Consider the following 12,175-nt stretch of genomic DNA (forward strand, 5'->3'; position numbering starts at 1 on the left):
TGAAAGAGCAGTGAGGCATCTTGGATATTATTACGAACATAAGTAGCTATACCATGTGCACTGTGAAATGTTGCACCAAGAGCTGTGTAACCATTAATGCGGCCCCTTTTCCGAAACTCTTCTTCATTGGCTGTATGGGTTTCCTGTATAGACACAACATCTATCTTATTATCCAGGATAACTTTGAATAGGTAGTCACATCTATGTTAAGCTGGAAGACACGGATGAAAGGTCCAATATACTTTAGTCATTGCTGGGAGATATTTAAAAGATAGGTCCAGCAGCCACAGTTATTGCTTTCTTAGCAACACCCGGGGGTCACGTGTAGGGCACTTGGAGGTTAAACCTACGGACGTGAAGCAATAATGTACCCCCTATTTATCTACTTTTACAAAATAATAAATTCACTTACTTCAAGAATTCTGAATTTTTTAAGCAACCTGCACAAATTTTAAAAAAACTCCACTTGTACCAGTCTATTTTTTTAGATTATACTCACTGTGTAGGCATGTTTTCAATCAACACACTAGAACCACCTGACTGACAATGAACACTAAAATGAATCAGCAAGTGTGACCACATCACTGGAATGAACATGAATTCAATACCACATTTTTTTTTTACACTTGCAACAATGCATAAGTTTTATTTGCAAACTATGATATCAAAGATGTAGCATTAATGATCTCAACGTTTCATTTCTACAACACATTATCTGCTTTGGCGTCCACAAATGGAGGAATCTGAGTTAACACACAAGAGAACAGAAATTACCAGAAAAAAGGAATCTAACCAAATAATTTTAAAATGACATTTTCTGAGTGACCACATTATTGAACTCAGCCATAATTATATTGATTAATGAAACTGATTATGTTAGTTTGAAGTAATTGTTGTTTAAAATGTACATAATACTTAACAATTTTGAATTTGTAGATGTAATTTATAATCTACAAACATTGCTTTTTCTGTGTGTCACTGTTGGTATGAACGTAAAAAAAACTTACACAGAATATCTCGAAGCAATAGTTTCAGAAGGCATTTTAGATGGTAAGAATGTGATGAACAAATGATGCAGAGAAAGTGAAAAAAAGAACACATTTTTCGTGGTTGTTTAAAGGTATTGTAAACAAATACACTTCATAAATATCAAGCTTTACCAAGGATTTTTTGGTAGATATACATTCAATAAATCTACATGACGGAACATTAATTATGATCTTAAATAACCTGAATATTTTAGATAATTTTAACAGGTGGAATTTGAAGATATTAGTGTTTAAATGTAATCTTGTAAAGAAAGGATTAAACTGATGAAAACGGCCAGTTTTTGGAGATAAACCAACCACTACTGTACACAGCTGTGAATAGGTACAACATATTCCATATTGTATAGAATTTGTAGTGTACGTACTTTGTTTCTTCTTTGATGTATGGCAAGAGCTGATCATCAGTATGTTCTTCTATGAATATTTCCTCCTTAGTATATTCAGAAGGCTATAAGTAAGAAATAAGAAAAGTAGAATAAAGAAGGGAAAAATATATAGTTCTAAACAAGAAACAGCTGAGATAATAAATTTCATAGTGGCACAATAAGAGTATAATTAATTTACATCCCATTTAAAAATTATATAATTGAAAGGAACAATAAAATCAAAATCACTTTAAATGCAAGTGAGGTGTCTACCTTGTTGGCAAATGGTACACAAAAATACATTATTATCAAGCACTAAATTTTAAAAGAACATAGAAGAAAACAATTTTGTAAATACAATATTATACAATATATGCTATTTTTTTTTCTATTAAGCACACAGCTCGTCCTTAATAAATGTATATAATTTACAAAATTTTACTCATAATATCTTCTGTGTTACAAACATAATCAACACGTATACAACTTGTGCAGCTACTTCAAATAATAGTATACAATTTCTATTAGATTAAAATTTACATTGCATTTATTTATTTTATTTTTACTGTTTTGGGGACCTAACTTGCATAATGACCTGCTGCTTTTAACCCGAGCCCTTTCGCCACTGCTTTTCAAACAACTGATAAGATAGATAAGAACATGAAAAGGAAAACACTGTTGGATAGCAGTAGACATGGTAGCACAAAACAGGAGGAACATTTGTAAATATGTAAATTTAAAATTATGTACATATTTGTGAATATTCAGCAGAGTATATGTACACATACAGTACATGTATGGGTGGAGGCACTTCTGTGTATGTGTACATGTACAATTTAAGAAATATAAATAATAATAAACACTCTCCAAATCATAACCCAATACCATTCCTTGCTTATGTTTCTCTTTCTATTGATCCTAATACCACAATGACTAGCTATTATCTTCATTGTCTTATATTCACATTCCACTGTTCCCATTTTTCTATACATGACTTGACTTGTTACTTCTTCGTTCATATCCATGTTCCTATATATATTCTTTCCGAAACACTTCACTGTAATATCAAATAATCCCACATTATTTCCACCACTTTTCCAACAAGAGGACAATGTTTATATCACAAGCATAGAAATATCCATCGTCCCTCTCTGTACATCACATTAAGACCAGAATACATAAATCAGTCAATGTCCCAATCAATGAATAAATCAATCAATGAAACAATCAAACAACAGCATTTAGGGATGTTGCTTGTTTATGTAGAAAAAGATTGTGGAAATTTATGAAAAAACTCTCACGGTAAATTATTTCAATCACTAAATCATCTTCCTATAAGTGAACATTTGCCAAAATTAGTCCCCATGAATTCCAACTTATCTTCATGTTGTGACCTTTCCTATACTTCAACAACATGACTTAAATGTATTCATCAACTAATGTCATTCCAAGCCATCTCTCCAATGACATCTCAGAATATACTGCTTAATTGAAGAGCTTGTCTCCTTTCTCCAAGTCTTCCCAGCTGAATCCTTGCAACATCTCTGTAACACAACTCTTTTGTTAGAAATCAACCACAAGAAATGGAACTATTCCTGTGTAGTATTTCCTATTCTCTAATCAAGTAATACTGGTGATGGTCTCATACTCTCATTGTGGTTTTGCTGCAGATTTATATGCCCTCTCCTTTACAACCCCTAAATAACCTCATGAACATATTAAGAGACCTGTACATTTTATTTTGCAATATGTTTATATGATTACCACAATGAAGATATATACAGTACATATTATGAATAACTAGGTACTTACAGAGATCCCCATGAAGAACATTCACCCCATCAACACAATAATTATATTAGATAGGACTCTTTCTATTTGTGAAGCACAGAACCTGACTTTTCACCCATTTTACCAATATAGCATTGCCCGATGTCCTTCTTAAATATTGTCAAGGTCTTTTTGCAGTTACTCACAATCCTGAAACTTAGTTATTACATTTTTTGCTAGTTGTTTTACGTCGCACCGACACAGATAGGTCTTACGGCGACGATGGGACAGGAAAGGGCTAGGAGTGGGAATGAAGCGGCCGTGGCCTTAATCCTTAGTTATTACAAAGAGCTTCATCAGTTTTTCAGTTCATTATTCATATTGTTTATATATATATATATCAGAAAATAGAGGTCCCACAGTACTGCCCTGTGGGACCCAATACCATAATTGTTACAGGATCAAATAAAGCTTCAACTACTCTAATACTCTGAGTTCTATTTTCTACAAATACACCAGACGTGGCCAAATTTTCATGGTAAATGGTATACTTCTATCTTTATGTAATTTATCGACCTTTATAGTTTAATCCTTGAACATTGTTTGGTGGTAAAGTTACCACTTGGGATATCCCTGCCCACATTATTGTATTTTTTCATATAGTGGCTACAGTGAGAACCACAATGTAATTTCATTATTCACATGGTTTTGTGTCATATTTTGTTAGTGAACATATTCTGTTGTTTATCGTCTATATCTGCATATTGTTGCTGTATGGAAGTAAATAATGCGACCTATTGTTAATACTGTGCATTCTGTAAATTACGTGCGTTATTGATACTATTCACGAGTTCAGTTGATATGTCTTAAGAGTGGTACTAGAGAACTGTCAAATGTTGAGGTTATGGGGAGACAAAATGGCTTTTCGCCAAGAAAGGCATTGTCAGAGAGCTACTTGTTGAGAAACGTTATTCACAGCAAGAGGTAGATTCTATATTGCAAATATTACAGCAATCTGTAAGTAGAATTTTAAAATGTGAAGATAAGGGGAAGGCAAAATATTAACAACGTGTTGGAAACTGTGGGCGAAAGAAGAAACTAACAGCAAGGAGGAAGCAAAACTGTTTAATTTGTCAGTAAACAACCGCAAGGTTACTAGTTTGGATTTACGTATGAAATTATAAGAATACGGGTCATTGGTACCAGCCAGGACTTTGAGACGAGAGCTGTTTAATGCTAGATTGAGAGCAAGACGACCTCTAAGAAAAGCGAAGATTATTCCTGCTATGGCTGAAAATATGTTTCAGTGGGCCACGACTCTCCAGAATTGGTTATGTGAAGATTGGAAACAGGCAAGTCCATGACAATTACTGTAATTCCTTAATTATCATTCATTATTCAATTTTAACCCAATCTAAGTGATGTAACTGTACAGTACAGTAACTATGTGAAATTTTTCTTCCAAACCGTACAGCTTATTGCATTTAATGCTAGGCTTATTTGTTTCATTTATTTCAGGTGTGTTTTAGCGGCGAATCGGTATTTCCTGTAGAATAAGAGACAAGTCCATGTGTCAGAAGAAAAGATGAAGCATTACATCCAGATTGAGTGAAGCAGAGAGTGAAACATCCAACTTCAGTGATGGTCTGGAGTGTGTATTCTTGGTACGGCTGTGGACAATTATATATTGTAGAAGGAACTATGGGGCGTGAACTATATAGAATTAAGAACCCGTTTGGTACCTCAGATGCAAGAGTGGTTGGCCAAAGTGAATTTATTTTTATGCAAGATGGGCCTCCTTGCCACAAAGTGTAGAAACAGTCCAGACATGAACCCCATAGAACATCCTTAGGCGATAGCAAAGAAAAGTACGAAAAGCGAATATAACGACAGAAATTGGCTTCATTGAGAAGCTCGTTCAGATCTGGTGTCATGATGACGATTTAAAGAGTCAGTGTAAAATACTGTTTGAGGGTATGCCCAGTCTAATCAAGTCACACACGAAAGCTAGGTGGGTGCTTACCAAGTACTAAAGTCATCATCTTAAAAATTGGTAACATCTTATGTTTTCAATTCTCAATTTTTAATGTTTAATAATTAGGCCTCGTCTTTATAGTCACCCATATAGCCACAATGTTATCTATCCCAACCACACTAATTTTTGTCAGTAATTTCCCAAGATCTACCCTATGAAAATCCTTATAGATATGTCAACCGTGATACATTAGACCACATGAATCTAATATATCTGCTATATCTTGCTGGAATCTACAAGATGAGCTTCAGTGGAATAATATTTCTGAAACCTGAACTACCATCCATCGAACCAGTTTGTAATTTCGTAAATGTGTATAATACGATCAGAAAGAATGCATTCCAAGCGCTTGCATGCAACACCAGTCAAGTTGACTAGTGTGTAATTACTGGCTTTATGTTTAGCACATGTTCTTTATACACAGGGTGCTACTACACTAATTATTAATTCATCTTGTATAGCTGATTCACACATACACTAATCAATATCTCAAAGAATTGACTTTCGTATATGCCCAGAAATTTTACCAATCCCAGCAGCATTTCTAGTTTTAAATTTTTCTATAATATTGTCAATGTCTTTTTATAGTAGGTCCATGTGGACATTGCAAAGTAATTTCAAAAGATTGGATGAAATTGCCAACTGCGTCAGGTAGAGCAAAAGGACGCCGACCAAACCATTGGTGACATATTCTATGCTAATTTGCTGGTGAACGGTGTCTTTCTTTTCTTACGTGATGCAGGACTGCAATGCCCATCTACTAATGGGGTACATACATTTCCATGTTGTGTAATTGCTACTCCATACCTTTCTCAGTACGTCGACATTCAACACCGTACACAGCAACAAGACTTACTGACATGCATTATATTCTGAACTTCAGACGTAGTGTTATAATTCAGTCACAGTGTGTGCCTGTGAATTCCCTTCATCTCATCCAAGCTGCCTGTATCATAAACCGCAAGTAGTATAATAAGCGGGTTCTGCGGCCTCCTCCCGCGGGAAATTTGAATTTTGGCGGGAGATTTGAATTTGTAAACAAAGCCACGTGCTTTTTGACAGCTGTCATCGACAACAACGCATCGCTAACCTCACTGCTGCCATCTTGACGGGCCTAAACCTCAGTAGTGCCAACTTAACCTAACTAGCGCGAGGTAAACAAAGCCACGTGTTTTTTGACAGCCACGTGCTTTTTGACAGACAACAACGCATCGCTAACCTCAGTACTGCCATCTTGACGGGCCTAAACCTCAGTAGTGCCAACTTAACCTAACTAGCGCGAGGTAAACAAAGCCACGTGTTGTTTGACAGCCACGTGCTTTTTGACAGACAACAACGCATCGCTAACCTCAGTACTGCCGTCCTGACGGGCCTAAACCTCAGTAGTACCAACTTAACCTAACTAGCGTGTGGTAAACAAAGCCACGTGCTTTTTGACAGCCGCGTGCTTTTTGACATCTGTCATCCGCCATCTTTAAACCACAGAGCACTGTGCTGCCCTCTTTATCGTAGTAGATGTAAAATTCGTCACCTGTCATCGGCAGTGCTGCCATCTTGGCGGGCCTAAACCTTAGTGCTACCAACTTAACCTCACTAGCGTGAGATAAACAAATCCACGTGCAGCTGACATCCGCCATCTTTAATCTATAGAGCACAGTGCTGTCCTCTTTAGCTACTTACCTTTGAAATGTGGTACGTCACAGCTGTCATCCGCCATCTTTAATCCAGAGAGAACAGTGCTGCAATCTTTAGTTGAAATGTGGTGGCGGCAAATTCCACGTGCTCTTGTTTGGAAACAAATTCACGTGCTATTTTCTGACAGCTGTCATCCGCCGTCTTGCATCACAAACCTCAGTGCTACACTCTTTAGCTAGATACCTTTGAGATGTGGTGGCGGCAAATTCTACATGCTCTTGTTTGGAAACAAACCTATGCGCTTTTTTGACAGCTATCATCCGCCATCTTTAATCCAGAGAGAACAGTGCTGCACTCTTTAGTTGAAATGTGGTGGTGGCAAATTCCACGTGCTCTTGTTTGGAAACAAACCCATGTGCTTTTCTGACAGCTGTCATCCACCATCTTTAATCCAGAGAGAACAGTGCTGCACTCTTTAGTTGAAATGTGGTGGCGGCAAATTCCACGTGCTCTTGTTTGGAAACAAACCCATGTGCTTTTCTGACAGCTGTCATCCACCATCTTTAATCCGGAGAGGACAGTGCTGCACTCTTTAGTTGAAATGTGGTGGTGGCAAATTCCACGTGCTCTTGTTTGGAAACAAACCCATGTGCTTTTCTGTCATCCACCATCTTTAATCCAGAGAGAACAGTGCCGCACTCTTTAGTTGAAATGTGGTGGGGGCAAATTCCACGTGCTCTTGTTGGGAAACAAACCCATGTGCTTTTATGACAGCTGTCATCCACCATCTTTAATCCAGAGAGAACAGTGCCGCACTCTTTAGTTGAAATGTGGTGGCGGCAAATTCCACGTGCTCTTGTTTGGAAACAAATTCTACGCGCTCTTCAGCTGTCATCCACCATCTTTAATCAAGAGAGCACCGTGCTGCCCTCTTTGTGGTGGCGGATAAATTGAAAAATTCTTTTCGACAAGCAGCCATGTATGATCCTGAGAGAACAGTGCTGCCCTCTTTAGCTACATACCTTTGAGGCGGTTCATTTGAAAAATTCTTTTCGACAAGCAGCCATCTTTAATCCAGAGAGAACAGTGCTGCCCTCTTTAGCTACTTACCTTTGAGGCGGTTAATTTGAAAAATTCTATTTAACAAACTGCCATCATTAATGAAAAGAGCATCGTGGTGCTATCTTGCGGGTAAATTTTACGTCACAGCTGTCATACACCATCTTGCATTGCTAACCTTAGTGCTGCCCTCTTTAGCTACTTACCTTTGAAAAAAAATCTATTTGACAAGCTGTCACCCGCCATCTTGCATCGCAAACCTCAGTGCTGCACTCTATGTAGTGGCGGATAATTTGAGAAAATCTTTTTGACAAGCAGCCATCTTTAATCAACAGAGCACCGTGCTGCCATCTTTAGCTACCGCCATCTTACATCGCTTACCTCGCTGCTGCACTCTTTAGTTGAAATGTGGTGGCGGTTAATTCGAACAAGTTTAATCAAGCATCGGGCAAGCTAGAGTAAGGACGTGCTGCAGTGATGACGTCATCATGCATGTTTAGACTTGTCCGTTTTCTTAAGTGTAAGTCGGTGTAAAGGAATGCAATAAGTATGCATCATAAAAACAAGAGTTTGCATGCGCTGCAGTGATGACGTTATTGTGCATGTTTAAACCCGTTCGTTGACTCAAAGCTTTACTCTTCGAGAAACAGTGATAGAGAGTGGAGTGCAAACATGACGAAAACATTAATAGTTGATGTGCAAGGCTTTAAAGTAAACGGAAACAAATTTGTGTTTAAAGAGGTGGCTGTGTTAGATTGCAGTGTGTTGTGGGCACCAAAACTTGTTAGTTTAGTATTTAGTCCACCGTTCCCTTACTGTTCGCAAACAGATGAAGATAAAAAGCAGACTCAGTGGATTGAAAACAATTTAGGTTTGAAGTGGGAAGAAAAAAGGAATGCCTTATCGTTTTCTACATTTAATGATGAATGCACATTTGTCAAGAGCAGATCTTGTTCTTTTAAAGGGTTGTGAAAAGAAAGAATGGTTGCGTGATTTTCTACCATCATCGTGTGAAGTTATCGACATGCATGAATTGGGGTGCCCTTCATTTAAAAATCTTCCGAAAGAGCATAGTAGAGAAACAAGTAAACAGTCTTTACAACATGTATGCATGTACTTTGATTGGTTGTGTCGCAGTGCATGCCGGGAAGTGAACAACATATGTAAACTGCAGTGTCGAAATAACCTTAGTGTAAAAGAAACATTTTTAGAGTAAAGACGTCATGTCATTTCTAACAGTTACTAAGTGTAACGTAGTTGAAAAGGCGATCGTAAAGTTTTATGCATGCAAAAAGAAACTAAGCACTTTTACTGAAGAAGAGTTAAATGCATTACCAAAGGCATTTTTGGTTAATGTAGCTGCGAATGCTGTAAAGAAGATTTGGGATAAGGTGCCTCGTGAGTGGACTCAAGATCCTGTTTTGTCAGAGCTTCAAACGTGTAGTTTACATCATGAACACGTGAGTTTAGGTAGACGACCTTCTGTGAGACAGTGCCGTACATGTCAACTAATTAAACTGTATCACGGACCTAAAACTAACGAGTTGTCTTCGCTTATAAACACTTATCATGGCTGTGGAGAGAGTAAACAAGGAAAGGGTGAAGAAACGTGCTGGGAGAAAGATGAGGAAGTATGTTGGGCGTGGACTCATCAATAGAGTGATTTATCTTCTTTTCTTCGTGCTTCATCTCCCCTGCGGCCCTAGAACACGTTCGCCTGACACGTAGTTACATGCTGCCTGCATAGAGTATGTCGTGTAGCTGTTAAAATCTGCTTCGTACAGTTATGATGTGTGTGTGTTATTACCTAGTGCTTTAGCTGCTCAGAAGATAGCAGCACTTGTCGTTGTTGGTGCAATAAAACGAAAACTGAGTGACAAAGACAGTAAAATAAACAAAGGATAAAAATGTGTATATATTCTAAAATAAATATGAATTGTCAAAACATATTACAGGTGTTGTTTAATCCTACAGCATGTCCTAGTGACTTAGAAGAAAGGAAACGTAGAGGATTAAAAGAAAACACACATAAGATTTAAAGTACATCCTCTTTATTAATCCATGAATTAAAGCTGTTATTAAAACCAAGCCATTTAACATACAGTTTATTGCCACGACGTCGAATAACACGTTCAACTAAATAGTGATCAGGATATTTTGTTTTCTGCAGTTCTTCGATGTAGAATCCTCCTTCAATAGGCTGTCCTCTAAGATCGCGAAGTAAATACGTAACTGGATTAGTAAGCTTAACACTTCTGATTTGAAAAATTTCAGTGCTCCAGTTATAGTAATCGCCACGTAACGAAATACCCCAGAAAGTAAATATCGCCGCCCGATGCTCTTCTTTTCTCTTTTTTGTAATGGCTGATCACTGCTGCCAACCTGCCTGGTTACATATTAAAATCACCAGACATTACCAAACAAACTAACCTCAATGTAAACACCGATAATAAATGTTTCCCCACCCTAGTAAATGATAAAAGTTAAGATGAAATAAATCAAGATATTCATAATTAAGTCGGTTTCCACGCTCAATGAGAAATTTAGGAAATAAACACCCTTTCTCACTCAAATTAATGTTACATATATCTGTCTTTATTTTGATATGCAGTAGGCGTACTATAACCATATTCTTGAAAATAGGGGCGTGTTAAACGATGCAATTTGTTTAATAAGTCTTTGCAGTGTGATTTTCGAAAGTCCAATGACTTCCCTTTCTTTTGCGCGAACATTTCCTTCTCTCTTCAATACCGGTAACCCGTAGCCTAAGGAGAGAGATTGGGCATATTTTCAGCCTGCAGGCTGGTTATATCTTCACGGTTATCAGGAAACATATAGGAATACTAATGTGCGAAGCTACGTGAACGGAAATTAGGTCAGCTTCAAGCTCACTGCAGAATTGAATATTAGTTCTACTATCTACTTCTATCGTTTTCACATACACCGAGGTGCCAGTATTTCGTCCCGCAAGAGTTCTTTATGTACCAGTAGATCTAGACATGAGGCTGGAGTATTTGAGCACTTTCAAATACCGCCGAACTCGAATCCGCCAACCTGAGCTAGTCATACATTCTCTCCTTCACTCGCTTAAAATAATGTTAAACATTTCCTGCCTTTATTCTGATTCTGATGTATGCATTACTATAACTGCATTCTTAAAGAAAGGGGGGAGGGAATATAGATTGAATAATTCATTGCGATTTCTGCAAGTTCAAGGACTTACCACATAAGACATATGTCCTTCCTTTTAATAATAATGCTAACAGCTTTACATCCCACTAAGAACTTTTACGGTTTTTGGCATTTGGCATTTTAAACATATTTTCAGCTTACAAGTTGGTGTATCTCAAGCTTTCAACATTACGGAAACCAATGTACAGGAGCACTATGAGTCAAACAACATTACCAGATTTTTACATATATATTGGCTTAAATCACATGAAGACAGGTTGTGATGCAAGAATTGGATAGGAAAGAGGGCTAGGATTTAAGATGTAAATAAGCGTACAGACACAGCACTAGCCTGAAATGAAAATGACGGGCAAAAAAAAAACTTCAGACCTGCCAACTGTGGGGTTCGAATACATCACCATCTCCTGAAACCAAGCTAACAGCAATGTGATCAAACTGCACAGCCAGTTCACTCAGTTTCCTATGACGCGTAATAGGCCTACCACATGGGCGACCCACTTACCTGTATATGGATCTTCAATTCTTCAATTATACATGTATGCAAAAACATTATGCACCTTAGTAAGAGGTACTTCCCTAGTTGGTTCTCTGATTGGTGCACGTATAACAAATATGTTTGGGAAGAAATACTTTTATTTTATATTTATTTATATCATAAAGAAGTCATGTTGTCATAGCAAAACGAATATGCAACGAAGAAATGAATCCGAAGAGATAAGCATTATTTACTGCATTAAATATTAGTTTATTTACATGTTAAGCGATATGTAGTAGTAATAACAATAACAACAACAAACGTGTGCAATAAGGAAAAAGGAAATAAATACAAGTAAATATAAATATAATTTACAACATTTAGAGCCATTCCATGGTCACTGAATTACAAAGCAGGGGTATGAATAAACAAACATAATAAACATGAATACTAATATTTAAAAAGCAAAAAGCAAAGTCATCTCCGTACAAACCATGAAAGCCATTGGAAAGGGGGAAGGTGAAGGCTTCCACTATCCATGACGTTGGCACTTGGTGGGGTGGGCTGGAGTGGTTAGCTCAACGCATGACCGCCT

General features: G+C 37.3%; 1 long non-coding RNA gene across 1 annotated transcript in view; it reads right to left on the reverse strand.

Annotated features, from left to right (window-relative positions):
• Positions 1–1,463: 1,463 nt before the first annotated feature.
• Positions 1,464–12,175, reverse strand: part of LOC137503173 (uncharacterized) — a 65,809-nt gene continuing 55,097 nt past the window's right edge. Inside the window, exon 3 of the long non-coding RNA XR_011019085.1 lies at positions 1,464–1,497. This is a non-coding gene — a long non-coding RNA (uncharacterized lncRNA). The remainder of the gene's footprint in view (positions 1,498–12,175) is intronic.

This window comes from Anabrus simplex, chromosome X (assembly GCF_040414725.1).
Source record: "Anabrus simplex isolate iqAnaSimp1 chromosome X, ASM4041472v1, whole genome shotgun sequence".
Taxonomy (NCBI): domain Eukaryota; kingdom Metazoa; phylum Arthropoda; class Insecta; order Orthoptera; family Tettigoniidae; genus Anabrus; species Anabrus simplex.